The sequence below is a fragment of the Kogia breviceps genome, chromosome 3 (genome assembly GCF_026419965.1).
Source record: "Kogia breviceps isolate mKogBre1 chromosome 3, mKogBre1 haplotype 1, whole genome shotgun sequence".
Taxonomy (NCBI): domain Eukaryota; kingdom Metazoa; phylum Chordata; class Mammalia; order Artiodactyla; family Physeteridae; genus Kogia; species Kogia breviceps.
The window spans coordinates 85,551,953-85,574,724 of NC_081312.1; the positions used below are offsets into that span (position 1 = coordinate 85,551,953).

Here is a 22,772-nt window from a genome sequence, read left to right on the forward strand (position 1 = left end):
TTTTTTTTTTTTTTCTGCGGTACGCGGGCCTTTCACTGTTGTGGCCTCTCCCCTTGCAGAGCACAGGCTCTGGACGTGCGCAGGCTCAGCGGCCATGGCTCACGGGCCCAGCCGCTCCGGGGCATATGGGATCTTCCCGGACCGGGGCACGAACCAGTGTCCCCTGCATCGGCAGGCGGACTCTCAACCACTGCGCCAACAGGGAAGCCCGGGATTTTGGTTTTTGAAGGCAAGATGGAGTCTGAGGTGGGGACAGGACCTCCAGATGGTGTTGTCCAGTAGGCAACAGATATATAACTGCACCCTACGAAAATGGTTAGGACTGGAGCTATAATCCTTTTTAAAAAAAATAAACTACAGTGTAACATACACATAGAAAAGTGCAGATATCATAAATGTTCAGCTTGCTGAATTTTTACAAAATGAATATACCCTTGATGTAGTGCCTAAATCAAGAAAAAATTATTAGCAGCACTCTTGAGGCTCCCTGGTGATGAGCTATAATGTTTTAATTGTTATTTATTCTGTATCCTCTTTGATTATAAACACTTTGAGACAAGGACCATACCTATTTCACTATCAAAGTAATCTAGTAAGGTGATTTTTGTTGATGATTGCTCAGAGGAGTCTTACTTTCATTAATAGTCAACCCAGGGTGAGGAGCTGTACTCTGCAGGACTTTCTGTTGATTCCAGTCAGTGTTTGTTGTTTTCCTTGTCTCTGAACTCCTATAGCATCAATCTACTACACTTGATTTAATACTTCATCTATGTTATCTGTGGTTCTTTAGTTTTTTCCATGTGTTCAGTTCATATCTCTATTAGAAAGTTAAGTTCCTTGAGGTTGGGAACCTTGTCATATACTCCTTCCTCCCTCCCTCCCTTCGTACCTTGAAATAAAATTTATTGTGGCTCTGATTATGTACACGTGAGATGTGCTTGCCAGGCGGGCCGGGCTCACATGGCTTGTATAATACATACATTTGCGGGGCCTGCTCTCTGTGGCTGGGAAGCGCCCACACTGGCAGTTCAGTCCAGCTTCCAAGTTCTCAGCTTCATGGGGTCCTTGGCCACCTTTTTCTCAGTGCAGTTGGCCTCCATCTCCTGCTGATGCTCCTCTCACTTCTTCTAGCTTAGTTCGGTCTTCGCCTGTTGGCTTTCAGTCTCCAGGACCTCCCAGTTGTCATCAATACCAAGAGTCTGGTCTCGGCTGGGCACTAGCCTCCTCTGACTTGCTGATAGGGCAGCGAAGGGGTCGCCTTTGTCATTAAGCTCCAGTCCATCCCATTTATACTCGCTGGCCAGCTGTGTGTCCTCACGGGGTAGCTCTGGGAGATATGGCTCCTGCCATCCCTGCTCCCATGAGCCCCTCAGCTTCCCAGCTGCTCCAGTCTGATTCCAGGGCTTTGTGGCCGGGGTTGCTGCTCTGCCCAGCCCAGCTGTCTTGGCCCCCAGTACTCCAGAAGTCCTGGTGGGCCGACACACATTTGGCCTCCTGCTCCAAGCTGCCCCAGTCTTCGTCTTCCCATCTGTTTGCAGCACTGCTGTCCTCTTCTGTGTCCTTGCCCTCTTGTGTCTCCCAGCGGCCTTAGGTCATGGGTATGGCAGGGACAGGGGTAAGGGCTGGGGAAGGAAGTCCCTCGGTCATGGGTCTCTGGGGGATGTTGGTCTCGACTGGAGCAGCTGTGGGGTGTGCATGGATCAGCTGAGAGGTGAGGAAGGAGACCCCTGTCATGGCCCAGCCTGCACAGCTGGCTGCATGAGAAGTCCACTTCGGCCAGCTGTGTAGGGCCCTCTGACACAGACTCCAGTTTAGACAGGCAGCTTCAAATGGCCTTGAAGGCCTCGTCCTGCACAGATGTCTCAGAATCCACAGTGAGGCTGTAAGAGCTCAGGCAGGATCTTGTGGGCTTAATCGTTCATCGAGTAGAGGTTGTGGGTGGCAGTGAAACCCAAAACACCTGTGACCTGGGATGGTGCAAAACGGTCCTTGGTGGCCCAGCTAAAGGCAGAGGTGAGGACCCTGTGTCTGGTGCTGGTACTGAAGTAGAAGCTGATTTTGCCCAGGCAAATGGTGGTATTGCACCGAATTGGGCCCTGTTCATCCTTGGCCTGCAGCTGCGTGAAGAGCTTCATCAGCTCCACGGTGAGGTTGGCCTCGTTTAGCTTTGGGGCCTGGAGCAGTATGGACTTGACCGTCTGCTCCTGGGGGTCATGGAGAGCCTACTCTTATGGGGTCACCACATATAAGTATTGTAACTAGGGAGCAGCAAATATGCTAGGTGTCTATTTCAGGACTGTTGTTCTTTTCAGTAAAAGTGATTTGTCAAATGTATAATTAAATGCAATTTAACTTTTATACTTTTATGAGATTTTTCACATTCACTTTTGTTTTGAAAAGTCTTCATCAGGGAGTTCCCTGGTGGCCTAAGGGTTAAGATTCCACGCTTTCACTGCCATGGCCTGGGTTCAATCCCTGGTTAGGGAACTGAGATCCTGCAAGCTGTGTGACATGGCCAAAACCAGAAAAGTCTTCATCAGAAAGGGTTGATTTAGGAAACGTGAACTTTATATTACTTAATTCTACATACTTCCCAGTGCTGTCCTTGTTCTTGTTCAATATTGTGTAGTTATATTTGTATATCTGTTAATATTGTCCTTTTTGGCTTTCTCCAGTGCATTTAAAGTGAAGTAACTTAGATGTGACTTTCAAGGAATATATTCATTATATAAACCTAGTTGTGTTTATATAATAGCATTATTACATATATTTTATTAATAAAGTTACTAGATTTGCCTGCCTCCCAAACACTTAAACTCTAAATGGAGAAAAACAATAAGCATAGAATGCTTTATCAGTGGGATTTTGGGTCTCAATAGAAATTGACTTTCATTATATACTTGATAACCTAAGGCAGCTTTTTACACAGTTAAAAGTCTGAAAACACTTGAATTTTACTAGGTGTGTCAGGAAGAAACTTTACATGGGCTTCTGCTTCTTAGAAATTTTTAGTATTTTAATTTATTGAGTACCTACTTTGTATAGAACCCTGTGTCAGTTGTTCTGAAGGATAGAGACTGAATTTCTGCCCTCCAGGTGTTTACTAGCTATAGGATGGGCCATGACCCAAGGCACTGTATGATATGTCCTGTGAGTGTTGAGGAAACTTCACTGGAGAAAAAAAGAAATTACCAGCAGTTGAATAGTCTGGGTAAACTTGATGGAGAAGCTGTGATCTGAGCTGGACCTTGAAAGATGAATGGGATTTTTCTTTGTGCTAAGCACAGTGCACATAGCACTTTTTGTGATTTTTTTTTTTTCCATTTAGTCTTTCCAGCAACCCTATGAGACAGGTGTAGTTTCCATTCCAGTTACAGAAATGAAGAAACTGGAGATTAGAGTGTATGTTTTCAATGTTTCCATATATATGTATGAAAAATCATTAAAAAAGAAAAGTCTGGAAGGATACACACCCAATTTAAATATTAGTTACCTCTGGGGAAGGGCACTGAGATTTTGGAGGTGGAGGTCAAAAGGAGGCTTTGGAATTTTGGGTTGTCATTTAAAGGAGATGTATTACAAAAGAAACAAGTATTAAAAAGAAAAATAAGAAACATTTTGGAATTAAGGTAACAGGAAAGGAAATCACAGGAACTAAAGCTTTTAGAAAAGAATAGAGATCTACTTGCAAAATAGTGGGAGTCAGATTTTGACTGGCTCACTGAATCAAAAAATACAGGCATTTATTGGGACAAAACATGAGATCACCAAAGTTATTGAGTTTATATTAGTTTGTCATGGTGGAAAACAGCAATTTTGTAACATGATTGTTATATCCACAAAGGTCATAACATTTTTTTGGTGCCTTTAAAAAAATTTTTTTTTTATTGAAGCATAGTTGATTTACAATGCTGTGCCAATCTCTGCTGTACAGCAAAGTGACTCAGTTATACACATAGAGACATGCTTTTTTATATTGTTTTCCATTATGGTTTATCACAGGATATTGAATATAGTTCCCTGTGTTATACATTAGGACCTTGTTGTTTATCCATTCTAAATGTAGTAGTTTGCATCTACCAACCCCAAACGCCCAGTCCACCCCTCCCCGCAGCCTCTGCAACCACAAGTCTGTTCTCTGTGTCTATGAGTCTGTTTCTGTTTTGTAGATAGGTTCATTTGTGCCATATTTTAGATTCCACATAGGTGATATAATATGGTATTTGTCTTTCTCTTTCTGACTTACTTCACTTACTATGATAATCTCTAGTTGCATCCATGTTGCTGCAAATGGCATTATTTTGTTCTTTTTTATGGCTGAGTAGTATTCCAATGTGTGTGTGTGTGTGTGTGTGTGTGTGTGGGGGGGGGTATGTATACACCACATCTTCTCTATGTATTCATCTGTTGATGGACATTTAGGTTGTTTCCATGTCTTGGCTATTGTGAACAGTACTGCTATGAACATCGGGCTACGTGTATCTTTTTTTTAAAAATAAATTTATTTATTTTAATTTTGGCTGCATTGGGTCTTTGTTGCTGTGCGCAGGCTTTCTCTAGTTGCAGCCAGCGGGAGCTACTCTTCATTGCGGTGCATGGACTTCTCATTGTGGTGGCTTCTCTTGTTGCAGAGCACGGACTCTAGGTGCACGAGCTTCAGTAGTTGTGGTTCACAAGCTCTAGAGCGCAGGCTCAGTAGTTGTGGTACACAGGCTTAGTTGTTCCTCGACATGTGGGATCTTCCCAGACCAGGGATCGAACCCATGTCCCCTGCATTGGCAGGCTGATTCTTAACCACTGTGCCACCAGGGAAGTCCCTATCTTTTTGAATTATAGTTTTGTCTGGGTATATTCCCAGGAGTGGGATTGTTGGATCATATGGTAATTCTATTTTTAGTTTTCTGAGGAACCTCCATACTGTTTTCCATAGTGGCTGTACCAACTTACACTCCCACCAGCAGTGTAGGAGGGTTCCCTTTTCTCCACACCCTCTCCAGCATTTGTTATTTGTAGACTTTTTAATGATGGCCACTCTGACCGGTTTGAGGTGGTACCTCATTTTAGTTTTGATTTGCATTTGTCTAATAATTAATGATGTTGAGCAGCTTTTCATGTGCTTACTGGTCATCTGTATGTCTTCTTTGGAGAAATGTGTATTATCTTCTGTCCATTTTTTGATTGGGTTGTTTTTTTGTTGCATAACATTTTTTTGGATACCAGTATTTTAAAAGTTAGGGAAAAAGTTTAGTTAGGGAGTCCAAGCTTACAGAAAATGCTCAAGATTTCATTTATTTTGGGGATCAGAATTACAGAGACTGACAATTTTTTAAAAAATTTTATTTTTATTTGTTTATTTATTTATTTTTGGCTATGTTGAGTATTCATTGCTGTGTGCAGGTTTTCTCTAGTTGTGGCGAGTGGGGGCTACTCTTCCTTGCAGCACGCAGGCTTCTCATTGCGGTGGCTTCTCTTGTTGTGGAGCACGGGCTCTAGGCACGCGGGCTTCAGTAGTTGTGGCACGCGGGCTCAGTAATTGTGGCGCACGGGCTCAGTTGCTCCGTGGCATGTGGGATCTTCCTGGACCAAAGCTCGAACCCATGTCCCCTGTGTTGGCAGGTGGATTCTTAACCACTGTGCCACCAGGGAAGCCCTTATTTTTTAATTTATCTCAAGATACAAAGTATTTTCTTTCTCCCTATCTATGGGATGTGACATTTATTCATAATGGTGGCAAGGCAGTGTCAGTTTTGCTTTCCCAGTGCTTTGTTCAAAGTCACATGGCTCACAAGTGTTGCAGGCAGAATTTGAACCCAGATAATCTGGCTTCAAAGTTCTAGATCTCAGCTGCTACTAAAAATGGGGTGATAGGAATTCCAAAGGGAGAAGCAGAGTTTACAGAGGAAGATCAGTATAAATTATGTTCAGTGTAGTAGTAAACCATTGTGATTGAAGGGCAGGATTTATGGCAGGCAATGATGGGAGCTAAAAGATTAAGAGATTCTTTGGGACCACAATGTGGATTCTCTTGAAAATCAGGGCAATTAATTGGCCCAAGGATGGATGGAAAGGATTCATTCATCTTACAAACATTGTATTAAAACAGAATTTCAGATACAGAAAGGATCATTCTTTGAGATAAGAATGAGTGAACTGGTAGCACTGTGATTTTTCCATCCTTTACAAAGGTTATTTCGCATCAGCTGATCGTTATACCAGATTCTTTTCAAAGGAGGGAATAAAGTTGTATCTTAGCAATTCTACTCAAATTTTACCTGGGGTGCTTCCTTGAAAATGTTACCATCACTTTTTATTGTGGTAAATATGCATAACATAAAATTTACCAATTTAACCATTTTTAATTGTATAGCTTAATGGCATTAAGTACATTGTTGTGCATCACTACAATCTGTTTCCAGAACTTTTTCTTTTTTAAAAAAATATAAATTATTTTATTTATTTATTTTTGGCTGCATTGGGTCTTTGTTGCTGCGCTTGGGCTTTCTCTAGTTGTGGCAAGTGGGGGCTGCTCTGTTGCGGTGTGTGGGCTTCTCTTGTTGCAGAGCACAGGCTCTACGCACGTGGGCTTCAGTAGTTGTGGCTCATGGGCTCTAGACCACAGGCTCGTAGTTGTGACGCATGGGCTTAGTTGCTTTGCGGTATGTGGGATCTTCCTGGACCAGGGATTGAACCCACGTCCCCTGCATTGGCAGGCAGATTCTTAACCACTGCACCACCAGGGAAGCCCCAGAACTTTTTCTCCCCCCCCCCCCAGTTACGCGGGCCTCTCACTGTTGTGGCCTCTCCCTTTGCGGAGCGCAGGCTCCGGATGCACAGGCTCAGCGGCCATGGCTCATGGGCCCAGCCGCTCCGTGGTATGTGGGATCTTCCCAGACCGGGGCATGAACCCGTGTCCCCTGCATCGGCAGGTGATTCTCAACCACTGCGCCACCAGGGAAGCCCTCTTTCTTTCTTTTTTTTTTTTTTTTTTTTTTGCGGTACGCGGGCCTCTCACTGCTGTGGCCGCTCCCGTCGTGGAGCACAGGCCCCGGACGCGCAAGCTCAGCGGCCACGGCTCACGGGCCCAGCCGCTCCGTGGCATATGGGATCTTCCCTGGCCGGGGCACGAACCCGCGTCCCCTGCATCGGCAGGCGGACTCCCAACCGCTGCGCCACCAGGGAAGCCCTTTCTTTCTTTTTAAATTTTATTTATTTATCTTTGGCTGCGTTGGGTCTTTGTTGCTGTGCACGGGCTTTCTCCAATTGTGGCAAGTGGGGGCTACTCTTCGTTGTGGTACACATGCTTCTCATTGCGGTGGCTTCTCTTGTTGCGGAGCACAGGTTCTAGGTGCACGGGCTTAAGTAGTTGTGACACACAGGCTTAGTTGTTGTGGCTCACGGGCTCTAGAGCACAAGCTCAGTAGTCGTGACGCATGGGCTTAGTTGCTCCGTGGAATGTGGGATCTTCCCAGACCGGGGATTGAACCTGTGTCTCCTGCATTGGCAGGAGGATTCTTACCACTGTGACACCAGGGAAGCCCCAGAACTTTTTCTGCCCAAATTGAAACTTGTCCCCATTAAACTCTAAGTACCCATTCTCTCCTCCTCTAGTCCCTGGCAATCACCATTCTGCTTTCTGTATTTATGAATTTGACTTCTCAAGGTACCTCATATAACTGGAATCATACAGAATATTTGTCCTTTTTGTATCTGGCTTGTTTCACTTAGCATGATGTTTTTATGTTTTATTCATATTGTAACATGTGTTTGAATTTCCTTTTTTAGGGCTGAGTAGCATTTCATTGTTTGTATATACCACATTTTGTTTATCTGTTTGTCAATGGACATTTGGGTTGTTTCCACCTTCTGGCTGTTGTGAATAAGGCTGTTATGAAGATTGAAGTAGAAGTTCTATTTGATCCCCTGCTTTTAATTCTTTTAGGTATATACCTAGAATTGGAATTGCTGGATCATTTGATAATTCTGTGTTTAACTTTTTAAGAATTCACCTAACTGTTTTCCTCAGTGCACCAATTTATATTCCTACCAGCAATGCCCAAGGGTTCTAATTTCTCCACTTTCTTCCCAACACGTGTTATTATTTTTTTTAAATTATACCCATCCTAATGGACATGACTTGGTATCTCATTGTGGTTTTAGTTTGCATTATCCTAATGGCTAGTGATGTGGAGAACGTTTTCATGTGCTTGTTGGCTATCTGTATATGTTGTTTGGAGAAATGTCTCTTCAAGTCCTTCCTCTAATTTTTGAATTGGATTGTTTGTACCACCACTTTTTTTTTTTTTGGCATGCGGGCCTCTCACTGTTGTGGTCTCTCCCATTGCGGAGCACATGCCCTGGACACGCAGACCCAGTGGGCATGGCTCATGGGCCCAGCCGCTCCGCAGCATGTGGGATCTTCCTGGACCGGGGCACGAACCCGCATCCCCTGCATCAGCAGGTGGACTCTCAATCACTGCACCACCAGGGAAGCCCCCTGTACCACCACTTTTTAAATCTAGTAAGTCTCTCAGTTGTCTTTTGGCTTGAACCAAAGCCTCTTGATAATCCATAGCTACCACTTACTTAATTTATAACATTTTGATGAAAATTGTGATAGGAAGGGTCTTGTTATTAGGAGACTGATATGAACTATTAAGTTATAATCTGAAAAACCACTTAGTTGAGGATGACTGGCTCAGATTGTTCACGTAGATATATTTTTCCTATGATATGACCACCAATATAAATTATCCACATGTTGCATAATCTCCATTAGGAAGGTGGAAATCATCACTGTACTTCTGTTCCTTGGTTTTTCTGCAGCTAGGAACTATTCCTATTTTGATTTCTAGTTTTGACTAGGGGTATTGTTAATAATGATCACCTTGTATTTAACCTTTGGCCTTTATCCAGTTTCTCTAGCTCATTGATGCAAATGAATTTTAATGTTATGCTGTGAATTTTAATGTTAATGTTATGCTCACTTCAGCAATCCTGTAACCTCATGGTCACGCCAAACAAATATTTTCCAGTGTTGTTCACCTGATAAAAAGATGAGTAGATGGGAATTCCTTGGTGGTCCAGTGGTTAGGACTCGGCTCTTTCACTGCCGGGTCTTGGGTTCAATCCCTGGTCAAGGAACTAAGATCCTGCAAGCTGTGTGTCATGGCCAAAAAAATAAAAAGGTGAGTAGAGTCAGTAATGCTTTTGCATAGATAGAATATTGAAGTTTTAATTTTTCTCTAAAAGAAAGCTACGACAGATATCTTTAGATACGTGAAAACTCAAAGCAGTGACCACTACAAGGAAAGCACTACATACTGTGTTAAGAGGTAATTTTAAAACCTAAGGACAGAGTTTTCTTAAGGGTTGCCAAAGAGGTCTGTTACTCTGAGTAATTATATGCCTCCTGAGGAAGTATGCAGTGACATTTGGTATCACTCTTTGGAATTAGCTAGAAAGAGTTTGTATGTTCAACATATCATTCCTGCTGGCTTCCTGAAAGTATTGGTTTAAGTGACAGGTAGAATCTATGTTAGCCTAGCTTACACACTTCAAAATGGAAATCTAGATGACAAGGAGGTAAGCTCCTTAAAGGACTTTGTCTTTTTTACTTTTGTATGCTCTAGTAGGCACTTAGGAAACATTTGTGGAATGAAAGCATGTGAGTGGACAGTTGCTTTCAAGTATTTACTCAGTAAAGTGAAGTGACTTGTTCATTTTTGTAACCCCTTTGCTAGGCATTGAATTTGTCACTTCCTCTGTTCTCCTAAATCACTTAAACATTTTTCTAAATTCCAAAAATTTGTTTACATCTTTTGTTTTGTGTCCTTTCCTAATCTCTTTGTCCTTTTTAAAAAAATTCCTTTAGTCTTTTTTATTTTTCTCTTCTCTAGGCCACTGTTCTTCCTTTAGTCTTCATTGTCATCTGTCATCTTCTTCTTTTCTTTTCTTTTTTTTTTTTTTTTTGTGGTACACGGGCCTCTCACTGCTGTGGCCTCTCCGGCCGCGGAGCACAGGCTCCAGACATGCAGGCCCAGTGGCCATGGCCCATGGGCCCAGCCGCTCCACGGCATGTGGGACCTTCCTGGACTGGGGCACGAACCCTTGTCCCCTGCATCGGCAGGCGAACTCTCAACCACTGTGCCACCAGGGAAGCCCATCATCTTTTTCTTTTAAAAAATGATTTTACTGTTGTTTTAGAGTTGGTTAGGGAGAGAATCACATATGACTAGTCCACTACCCATCTATTCACATTTATTCAGTTAATCTTATTTTATTTATTTATTTATTTAGGCTGTGTTGGGTCTTCGTTGCTGCGTGCGGGCTTTCTCTAGTTGCGGCAAGCCGGGGCTACTCTTCGTTGCGGTGTGCGGTCTTCTCATTGCGGTGGCTTCTCTTGTTGTGGAGCACGAGCTCTAGGTGCGTGGGCTTCAGTAGTTGCAGCTCATGGGCTCTAGAGCTCAGGCTAAGTAGTTGTGGTTCACAGGCCTAGTTGCTCCACAGCATGTGGGATCTTCCCAGACCAGGGCTCGAACCCATGTCCCCTGCATTGGCAGGCGATACTTAACCACTGCGCCACCAGGGAAGTCCCTATTCAGTTAATCTTATTAAACATTTTTTTAAAAAAATATTTATTTATTAATTTGGCTGAGCCAGGTCTTATTTGAAGCATGCAGGATCTTCACTGCTGCATGCAGGATCTTTAGTTGCGTCATGTGGGATCTAGTTCCCTGACCGGGGATCGAACCCAGGCCCCCTGCATTGGGAGCGCGGAGTTCAACTGCTGGGCCACCAGGGAAGTCCCTATTCAGTTAATTTTAATATAAGCATTTCCCCAGTTAACGAACATCCTTCTAAATGACTGCTTGATATTTCATTGAGAGACCATACCTTAAACTTTTTCTAGCTCCTGTTGTTGGAAACTTGGATGTTGCTATTACTGTTTAAATAAACCATGATAAAAATTTTGGTGCATGAAACTTTTTCTAAATTTCAGGTTATTTCCTTAGAAGCAATATTTAGATATATCTTCTGAGGCATAGGCTATGAACATTTAAAAAGCTATTGATTATAAAAGTTATACATGTTCATTGTAGAACATTTGAAGAATATAGAAATATTATATAGAAATAATTAAAGTTAGCTATAATCTTACAATCTGTGATAACCAGTCCTTTAACATCTTGGTGAATTCCTTTCTAGAGGTATAATATCTATCTATCTATCCATGTATCTTATGCATTTTAAAAACCATTTGGGATGTGTATTAGGTCTCTTTCCAAAGAGATTGTACTGTTTTATATTTCCACGGACAAAGTGTGTGAATTCATTGCACACTTGATAGGATTAGGGATGCATTCATTCATCATTCATTCAATAAATAAATATTAATTTAGAGTGAAACTCTTGTCTCCATACCTACAGTTAACCTCCTTCCATTTTTTCTTGAATTCAGTTACGATATTGAACCCATTAGTCCTCTAGAATTATATCTTGTGACCATCTGTCTCCACATTGCTAAATCTAGTGGTCATTCCTCATTTCACATGATCTGTCAGGAACTCTGCCACAGTTGATTACTTCCTTGTTCTTGAAACCATTTTTCCATTTGCTTCCAGGACATCACATTCTCCTAGTTCTCCTATATCAGGGTCTCCTAATCTCCCTTCCTCTCAATGTTAGAATGTTCCAGGCTCACACCTTGGTCATCACCTTTAAAAAAAAAAATCTTTGTGGGAGCTCTCTGGTGGCCCAGTAGTTAGGATTCTGGGCTTTCAGGGCTTTTACTATCGTGGCCCGGGTTCAGTCCCTGGTTGGGGAACCAAGATCCTGCAAGCTGTGTGGTGTGGCCAAAACAACAAAAAACTTTTATTTCCTTGGCTCATTTAGTCTCTTACACTGTTGACTTCCAAATTTATACCTCTAGCTTTGGCCTTTTCTCTGAAATCTGGACTCATATTCGGTTATCTATACAATATCTCCAGTTGGATATCTGATAGTATTTCAAATTTGACCTGTCCAAAACTGAGCAGTGATCTCCTACAGCCCCTAAACCTCCAACTTCCCACCCACCCCCTGGGAGTGAGCATTGGTATAGTGGTCATGTTGTGGTTGCCTTGCTTTGGCTTACTTAATTGCTTGTGTGAGTAGCTACAGAAGTGGCTCAGAATCAGAGGACAGTTAAGGCCTTGTGTTTTGACATACTCAGTAGAGGTGTGTCGAGATACTTAGGGCCCATGGTGGATATTAAGTGATCTTCTTCCTCCTCCCCCATTACCTTTCTGATTTCATTTTCTATTATTGTTCCTCTCTATCACTTCTCTTTAGTCCTAATATCTTCTTGCTATCCATCTATCCCTCAAACACCCTGGGAAAGCTCCCATCTGAGGGCCTTTTCCTGTAATATTCTTCTCCCAGATATGACTTATTCCCTCAACTCTTCTAAGTCTTATGTAAATGCCACCTTTTCAGTGAGCCCTTAACCACACTATTAAAGCTTGTAACCCTTCCCAATTCTACTAGTCTCTTTCCTGCATTATTTCCATAGCACTTAGTCATCATATAACATGTTATATATTTTACTTATTTAATTTTTCTCTTCTCCCAACCCCCAGACTAGAATCCTATGTAAGCTTCAGGGAGACATTGATTTTTATCTGTTTTGTTCACTGCTGTATCCTCTAGCATCTAGAAGAGAGCCTGAAATGTGGTAGGGGTGACTTTGAATGTTAAGAACATATTATAATGTTATTTAAAAAGCAAACGCAGCAATACCTTGCGTTCTTCCTTTCTAACCTGGACCTGGCAGAATGGCTCCTGCAAAGAAGGGTGGCAAGAAGAAGAAGGACCATTTTGCCATCAGCGAGGTGGTGACCAGAGAATAAAATATGTCATTGCCATTCACAAGCGCATCCATGGAGTGAGCTTCAAAAGGAGTGCCCTGGGAATTCCCTGGAGTGGTTAAGACTCTGCTTCTACTGCAGTGGGCATGGGTTCGATCCCGGCAGGCACTCAGAGAGATCTAGAAATTTTCCATGAAAGAGGTGGGAACTCTAGATGTGTGCATTGACACCAGGCTCACCACACTCTGTGGGCCAAAGGAATAAGGAATGTTGCATACTGTATCCATGTGTGTTTGTCCAGAAAATGTAATGAGGTTGAAGATTCATCATACAAGCTCTAAACATTGGTTACCTATGTACCTGCCTATGTACCTGTCACTACTTTAAAAAATCTACAGTCAATGTGGATGAGAACTAACTGCTGGTTGTCAAATAATGTTACAAAACAACAACAACAAAAAGTTAATGGCAATCTTAGAACATGAATAGGAATATATCTAGAAGGGTAATTCTTAATTTGGGGGGCCCAAGGACAGCTTTAAAAATTTTATGAAGGTTATATGGATTGCCTCATTATAAAAAAAGTTAATAGGTCTCAATTGAACTTCCTAAATTGCTGGTTATGTTGAACATTTTCAGTAGTTTTAAGTAATAGCTCACTTTTTTCTTTAGTAAATTTCCTGATTTTTCCACTTATTTATCAAGTTATATATTTATAGGCATGTGTGTAGTTAATATATGTATGTGTTATTTTATTTTCTATGTTTGTCTTAGTTTACAGAACTTTAAAAATTTTATGCAGTCAAACCTGTGTTTTCATTGTATTTGTTTGTTTCTAAGCTTAGAAAATTATCCCATCTTCTGCTTCTCCTCCTTCCTGCCCAGAAATTTGATAAATATCACTTTTATTTTGTTCTAGCTTCTTCCTAAAATAATGAAAGGGTGTGTAGAGACCATAGAGTTTAGGAAATCATAGGCATATGGTTGGTAACTTAGGGCATGGGAGTGGAAGAGATTGTTCAGGAAGTGTGGTTAGCTGAATAGAGAAAAGGAGAGGGGGAGCTCTGCAGAGGATCAACATGTAGGTAATTTGCAAAAGACAAGAGTTAAGTAAAGGAGACTAAGAAGGAAGTCAGTGGTAGGAGAATGAGAGAGGGACATAGTAGAGCCCAGGGGTGAAGCCAGGTTTTAGGAAGGGTAAAATGGTCAGTGGTGTCAAATACCTTAGGACAAAGGCCAAAAACTTAAGGATAAGAACTGAAGAGTGGTTATTGAGTTTGGCCACTAGGAATTCATTGGTGACCTTTAATAAGGAATGTTTTAGTGGAGAGATGAAAGTGCAGTACAAGTGCCTGCAGTTGTAGACCTTAAGAGTTTATCAGGGAGAGGAGGGAGGGAGAGTGGGTCACAGCTTCTGGGACAGGTAGGGTTGAGGATATTTTTTTTCTTTTTTTTAGGAAGGGAAGACTTGAACATATTTATAGAATGAGGAGAGGTAGCTAGAGGAAAGGCAGATATTGTGGGTGAGAAAAAGGAGTTAATTGAAGGTTCTGTTGGGGGTTCTAGGCTTAAGAGTTTCAGTGTGGATTAGTTTTAGAAAGGAGAGATAGATACCTTTTCCTTTAAGATGGATAGGAAGTAGGTAAGAATGGTTGAGGACAAAGGAATAGGAGAGAGAGGAGAAAATTTGGAAGTGATGGGGTCTGATTGCCACATTTTACTTTGGGATTTATGATCAGTGAACGACCTAGGCTTTAGTTGTCTTGCTGTAGAAGAACATTAATGCTTGCCTTGCCTGTTTTCATAGACTTGGTGTGAGTTATAAATGAAACAAGTATATGTTAAAATGCTTTAGAAACTTAAAATACTATGAAATCTGTAGCCTATTAGTAGTCATGTTGGAGAAAGCCATTTGCTTTGTATAGTTTACTATGTCAAAATGCTCCAGATAGCAAGAAGGTGCAGAGGATTCTGGTGTGTTTGGACCGTAAAGTTTGGTCTCTGAGTCTTCATCTTTTATCTGAAAAGATTTCTTTACAAGTCAGGAATGCATTTTAAGTAAGTACTGCTGCTGACAAGAGCACCTGAAATCATTTAAAATGTTGATGGTGGGAATAATTAAGGGAAAATGTGTGGGAAGAAATCTGCTTAGAAAAAGTAAAGTGAATCTTCTCTGGTTTAAATTTGTCATGAGATGGCAGTAATTCTGCATTCTCATGTGTGTCTTCTGCTAGTTCACTTCTCATAACTTTTGATAAACTAAACTTCAGCTTTATTTGTGAACTCTTAATCATTTGGTCCCGCAGACTGATTTATGCTTAGCTCTTTTCCTTTATATGTGTCCTCATGACACACAGGTATAGTTTTGTTTTTGTTTTTTTTTTTCATAGAAAAGGAATCTCTGTGGCCTTTTATTATCGTCATGAGTAGCAAGTTATTACAACAGTTTAATCATGGAGTTAATAAAAATTTCTCTGTTAACACATTGAAGGCTTTCAATCAAATATATAACTTTGCTGAAACGAAAAATGTTCCCAGTATAAACTGGACGGTACTGATAAATTAGTGCTTTGCCCTCTTCAACATCGGATTCAAAATGGTGATTGTTTTTCCGAGCTTCAGCCACAAAGAACTCTGCTAAATAAAAGCAGCCCTCACAGCATTAGGCGCATGGGAAATGCCTTTTAATTTTCCCCACTCATAAGGAGCTTCCTCTGGATGCCACTGGACACCATATACTGGATACTGGACCAAGGCAGGTCCCCCCCACATGGGAAAATAGTCTCCATTACCAAAACCCTGTATGGCCAACTTGTAAAATATTTTGGCCACGTGGGCGTAACCTGATTTCATGAGGTTAACATTTCCTCCAGGGAAAAGGATCTCAATAGATTTGAAAAGCTTTTCATACTCTTCATCTTTAAGATCAAGCCTTATGGGTACAACTCTCGCACCTGCGGATTCCAGATACTTTACATAGGATGCAGCAATATAGTATTTTCCCAGGATTTTCATGTTGTCTCTATGACACCTTTACATTAATATTACAATGATGGGCTTCTTGGAGGTGGGGACGGGAGGAGCGGACAGCCCAAGGCTCACCGCCCCGCACAGGACCAGGCCCAGCACTCTCAGCAGAAGACCCAAGCTCGCCATCGTGCTCGCTGCCTCCTGCCGCCTTTCAAAGGCACTGCCGGCGCGCAGCCAAGTAAGTCAACCGCGGACTCCTGGCTGATCCGGGGCTTAGCGACAGGTATAGTTTTTATCATATATGGTACTTAGTAAAAAATACAAAAAAGGTTTGTATTGTGCTTTTCTTTGCACTCTAGATTCCTTTAGAATTTTCATTACTGTGCCTTTGCTTATCATTAGTCCTGGTTTTCTGTTTATGATTTTTGGTGCTGAGGATGACTGGAGAAAATCATGTAATTGAACTGATTGTTCCACTACTGATATGTGCTGCTTAGTCTAATTTGGTTCGTGATGTTACAGTTAATTACCATGAATGTTTCATGGGCTGTTGACTCATACTCATTCTCGAGATAGAAAAATGCATGATGTTGTTTCATTTTGTACCCTTATTCATTTATTCAAATATATTTGAGTGTCTGCTTTGTGCTACCCAATGTGTTAATGAGTAGAAAAATTCAAGAGGGAGACAGTAACAGTGTCAAATACAGTAAATTGGTATAAAAAAATAAAGACAGGAAAATGTTAATTTGATTTGGTGATTAAGAAGTCATGATGACCTTAAAAGCAGTTTCAGTAGGGGGTTAAGGGTAGAATCCCCCTCACAGTAGGTGGAAGAGTAAATGGCAGGTGATAAAGGAGGAAGGGAAGAAGAGGATAGAGAGAGGAGAAGGGGAAGGAGCAAGGGGATGAGAGGAGAAATAGAGAGAGGAGAAGTGAGGGGGGGGAAAGGGAGAAGGAAGAGAGGGAGAGTTAGGGGAAAAGAGGAATGGGAGAAGGAAGGGGGAGAGGGAAGGAGAGAGAGAAAAAGAGAATAACTTCTTTTTGAGAAGATGTGCTGAGAAGAGGAAGAGACTGGATGGGAGCCAGGAAGGGCTTTCTTTTTAGGATAAGACCTGACCTTGTATCTGTGGTGAGGGGAATGGTGCCATTGGGGAAGGAGAGGTTGAAGATTTAAAATATAGTATGACTGGTAGGGCAGGGTGTTGAAGGAGGTATGAAGGGCATGGGAGTCACAGTGTGGATCAAGGGTACAGGTAGATGGGCTGGCTTTGAACAGGAGGGACACCTCATTTCCTGTGAGTGAAATAAAGATAGGTGAGGAGAAGTACGAATATAAATAAGATTACAGCTAGGGATATGGGGTGGAGGGAGGGCATGCCTGATAACTTAAGTATCTCTATAAGATCAGATTTCAGTCTCTCTGGTTGAGAGTGAAGGGTCTGGGCAGGGAGTGACTGGCGGGCTTGAGTTGAGAAAATGATTGAAATAGTTGTTGAGGGGCATGAAAAAGGGAATGTATGAAATTTATTTTAAAGGAGTAAATTGGAGACTTTATAGTGGTATCAGTATATCTAGTGTGGTTTTTCTTTAGAGTAGCTCAGTTTTCCAGAAACAGTGTTGACCTGGAGCTGTGGTGTTGTGGTCAGGTTCAGAGAAAGGGGTACAAATCTGAAGTTGCTGCTAAGAGATTTAGATGTCCAACCATAGGATCTGGGTTGGGAGGAATCAGGATTTGAGGGACAAGAGGTTTCTGTAAAGTCATAAGTAAAGTCAGAGTAAGATTTTGGTGAGCTACTGGAGTAATCAAGGGAGAACAGTTTTAAATGATGGCAAGATTCAGAGGAAAGAGCTGAAGAATAGGTGCCTAAAATAGAGTTGAGCTAAGAATCCTTGGAACTAAAGAGGCCTATGAATTCTAATGTACAGTAATTGGATGGGTAATCTTCATGGACATTGATATCTCCCAAGATTGTAATATAAGATTTAGTAGAGAAGAATACTCTGAACTGGGCTCCCCTGGTCTTCAGTGAAGGAGGAAGGTATGACTAAGGGATCAGAAGATGTTGGTGATGAGGGGAAGATATATCTTGAAGGTGGGGCCATAAAGGAGGATGATCATGATCTGGAAGCTACTGTAGAAAGGCAAGTGAATGGCAACCACTTCTGGCTCTGGGGGGGTATGGATTACAGTAAAAAGAGAGAACTGTAGAAAGTCTTTAGGGGAAACCCAAATTTAAGTCGGTAAACAAATAGAAGGATGTGTTAATTTTTCTATTATAAAATGTGCTAGAATTTTTGTAAAAATTAAAAGAGAAATGTGAACTGCAGATTTTTGGGGAGCTTCTATACGAATTAAAAGACTTGGTTGCAAGTGATAGAAAACCCAACCCAAACTGGCTTAAAAAGAGAATAATTTGTCTTATGTTATTGAAAAGTCCAGGGAAAGCACTGGCTTCAGGCATGGCTTTTGTAGTTTATATGATGTCACCGGAACCTATTCTGCTTCCTTCTCTGAATTCAGATTTGCTCTCCACTGTGTGTTGATTTCATAGGGCAGCAGAGTGGCTGAAATAACTCCATTTGCTGCCCTTCCAGTTCAAGTACAGTAGGAAAAACTCTTCATCTAAAGTCCTGAGCTTGACCGTCATTGACCAGAAGAGCCATGTGTCCATCTTTGATTCATTTATAGCCAGGGAAATGTAATGTCTTGATTTACTTGTGTCTAGGTCAGTAGTAGTTATGGGTTAGGATCAGTATCTCTCTCACTGCTTTGGACCTCTTTATGTACAGTGGAATAGTCTTATATCTCTGAATTTTCCTTTGTGTCTAGATTGCTTCTGTCTTAGAACAATCTGGATATCTGAGGCTTTGTTCATTTAGTATTTCTACAATAAATTCCATGAGTACTGAGTTTTGTAAAAGGCACAGTTCCAGGTATTTTTGGCAAGTCTAAGTTGAATAAACCTAGTCTTTGCTTTCAAGGAGGTGACTTCTTATAGAAGGGTTATTAGTGTATGTTAGGCTTCTTTCTATTACAAGTAATGAAGAGATATTTGGGTTTCTTTAAGAACTGGATGTTCATTGCACAGGTCCATGTGGTAAAAGGGAGCCTGGAATCCCACAGTAATCCAGGAAGGGCAGTGTCGATCCAGGTCTCAGGGAGACTGGGATATAGCTAGGGAACTGGAAGGATCCACTGAAGCTGTAGAGTAGGTTTTCTTGTAGCCTTTTCAGCATGAGAATTTGTCTTCATTCTCCCCCTGCATTAGGGTTTCTTTTTTTTTTTTTTCGATTAAAAATACTTTTAAAATTGAGGTATAGTTGATGTGCAATGTTATGTAAGTTTCAGGCGTACAAAATAGTGATTCACCGTATTTAAAGGTTATATTCCATTTATAGTTATTATAAAATATTGGCTATATTCCTTGTGCTGTACAATATATCCTTGTAGCTTAGTTATTTTAGACATAGTATTTTGTACCTCTTATTTCTCTACCCCTATTTTGCCCCTCCCTGCTTCCCTCTCTGCACTGGTAAGCACTAGTTTGTGCACTATATCTATGAGTCTGTTTCTTTTTTGTTATATTCACTAGTTTTATTTTTTAGATTCCACATATAAGTGAGATCATACAGTATTTGGCTTTCTTTGTCTGACTTACTTCACTTAGCATAATCCCCTCCAAGTCCATCAATATTGTTGCAAATGGTAAAGTTTCATTCTTTTTAATGGCTGAGTAGTATTTAAAAAAATTTTATTTATTTGGTTGTGCTGGGTCTTAGTTGCAGCAGGCGGACTCCTTAGTTGCAGCAGGCGGGCTCCTTAGTTGTGGCATACATGTGGGATCTAGTTCCCTGACCAGGGATCGAACCTGGGCCCCCTGCATTGGGAGCATGGAGTTTTATCCACTGTGTCACCAGGGAAGTCCCTGTGGCTGAGTAGTATTTTATATATATATATATATATATATATATATATATATATATATATATATATACACACACATATACACACACATATATGTGTGTGTGTGTGTGTGTGTATATATATATATATATATAGCCTTTTCAGCATGTGTGTGTGTACAAGCACACACCACATCTTCTTTATCCACTCATTCCATATTTTGGCAATTGTAAATAATGCTGCTGTGAACATGGGGGTGCATGTATCTTTTTGAATTAGTATTTTTGGGTTTTTTTGGATATATACCTGGGAGTGGAATTGCTTGTTCATATGGTAGTTCTTTTTTAGTTTTTTGACAAACTGCCATACTGTTTCCCTTTATGGGTCATATCATTTGTGAATATTTCCTCCCATTCAATAGGTTGTCTTTTTGTTTTGTTAATTGTTTCCTTTGCTGTGCAAACACTTTTAAGTTTCATTAGGTCCCATTTGTTTATTTTTTCTCTTGTTTCCTTTGCTTTAGGAGACAGATTCAAAAAAATATTGCAGTGATTTATGTCAAAGAGTGTTCCACCTATGTTTTCTTCTAGGAGTTTTATGGTTTCTGGTCTTATATTTAGGTCTTTAGTCCATTTTGATTTTATTTTTCTATATGGTGTTAGAAAATGTTCTGGGACTTCCCTGGTGGCACAGTGGTTAAGAATCTGCCTCAGGACTTCCCTGGTGGAGCAGTGGTTATGAATCTGCCTGCCAATGCACGGGACACGGATTCAAGCCCTGGTCTGGGAAGATCCAACATGCTGCAGAGCAACTAAGCCCATGCTCTACAACTACTGAGCCTGCACTCTAGAGCCCACAAGCCACAACTACTGAAGCCCGCACGCCTAGAGCCTATGCTCCACAACAAGAGAAGCCACCGCAGTGAGAAGCCTGTGCACTGCAACAAAGAGTAGCCCCTGCTTGCTGCAACTAGAGAAAGCCCACGAGTAGCAACGAAGACCCAATGCAGCCAAAAAAAATAAAGAAAGAAAATGTTCTAATTTTATTCCTTTACATGTAGCTGTCAAGTTTTCTCCCCCTACATTGGGGTTTCTTAATGCCTTTTTTTGGTCTCTGGTCATACCATTCCTATCATAGAATTGCTGATTTCATCCTCCTCTTTGTATATGTTTTTTCTTACCTTACGGTTTCATGTCATGTGTTGTCTCTGCTATCTTACGGCTTCTCCAGCAATGTTTTAGTTTCTGTTCCGGCTTCCCAACTACATAAATATCTCCTACCACTTTCCATTTAGTTGAGAGTGAGAATGCATTTGTACATCTGAGAGAGAGAATCTGTCTTGTTATTTTTGTTGAGCTTAGCTCTATAGCAAGCTCTTCCTTGTAGGCTGATGGCGAGGCAATAGGACTGGTGACCTTTGGGTCAGGTGCATCCACCCTATCTAAGTAGCTAGGCCCAAGGGCCAGGGTCATGTGGTACTTACATGGAGATTAGTGTCATGTGTTACTTACAGGGAGATTAAGGAGCTGTGAGGTGGTTAGAGGCCACCTCACAGCTCCTTAATATGCAAGGGGCTGTTGGTAGAGCTTTTACCTTGAGGGAGAATTCTGTTGAATTTGTCCAGCATGGTGAGAACTAGATTTCTATGCTCCAAAAGAGAATGACAAACCAAATTCTTTGGCATTTAGAAGAAGAGGACCAATGTTTACACAGCAAGGGCATCAAGACAGGCTCCATGAAAGCACTAGATTTTTTAAGAAGGAAGAGGATTTCAGGAGGGAATTAGGGAGAATGATGCTGATGAATTTATGGACTGCAACAGAAGGAAGGAGATGCTAAGGCAGTGGCAGATGTAAATGCAAAAGGTTCAGGTTAAAAAAAAAAAAAAAGCGTGGGGCATATTTATTCCAGCATACAGCAGAAGTGAAAAAGCCAAATTCAGAGTATTGAGGTCTTTTTATTCTAAGTTAAAAAATATAGGTACAACTTGGTGCTCATTGTTTAATTGTCTTGAAGTTCTCACTGATCTTAAAATCACTATGAGAATTTACAGATGAGTGAAGTTTAGTGCAGAGAAGTGAAATAATTTTTTTCTTGTAGTTGAGAAAGGATTACACATCATTTGCATCTTAATTTTGTGACATTAGTACTCTTGTTCAGCATTCATTTGTAAGAGTTTACTCTGTGATTTAAAAAAAAGTTTTGAGATATAATTCACATACCATAAAATTCACCCAGTTACACAGTTCACTGTTTTTTTTGTGTAGTCACAGTTATGCACCCATCATCCACCACAGTCAATCTTAGAACATTTTCATCACCCTAGCAAGAAACCTTGTACCTATTAGCAGCCACTCCCCATTTCCCCCCAGCTTCCTCAGCTGTAGGCAACCAATCTACTCTGTATATCTGTGGATTCATGCAATGTGAGGTTCTTTATGACTGACTTCTTCCTCTTATCATGTTTTCAGGGTTCATCCATGATGTAGCATGTATTGATACTTCATTCCTTTTTGTGGTTGATGGATGTTTGGATTGTTTTCCGCTTTTGGCTACTATGAATAATGCTGGTATGAACATTCATGTACTTTTTTTTTTTTGTGAACATATTTCTTTCATTTTTCTTCGGTATATTTATATAGTAGTGGAATTACTGGGTCATAGGTTAACTCTGTTTAATCTTTTGAGAAACTGCCAAACTGTTTTCCAAAGCACCTGTACCATTTTACATTCCCAACAACAGAGTCTGAGAGTTTGTGTCTTCACATCCTTGCCAACATTTGTTATTATCTGTCTTTTTTTTTTTTTTTTTTTTGCGGTACGCGGGCCTCTCACTGTTGGGGCCTCTCCTGTTGTGGAGCACAGGCTCTGGACATGCAGGCTCAGCGGCCATGGCTCACGGGCCCAGCTGCTCCGCGGCATGTGGGATCTTCCCAGACCGGGGCACGAACCCGTGTCCCCCACATCAGCAGGCGGACTCTCAACCACTGCGCCACAAGGGATTGCCCCTATCTGTCTTTTTTGATTATATTCAACTTAGTGTAAATGAA

The 22,772-nt window shown here is 41.2% G+C and overlaps 1 protein-coding gene and 1 pseudogene across 30 annotated transcripts in view; one reads left to right on the plus strand and one right to left on the minus strand.

Moving 5' to 3' along the window:
- Nucleotides 1-22,772, plus strand: part of MGA (MAX dimerization protein MGA) — a 156,095-nt gene that overhangs the window by 11,844 nt on the left and 121,479 nt on the right. The window lies entirely within an intron of this gene.
- On the minus strand, nt 1,029-16,001 carry LOC131752852 (N-terminal kinase-like protein; annotated as a pseudogene).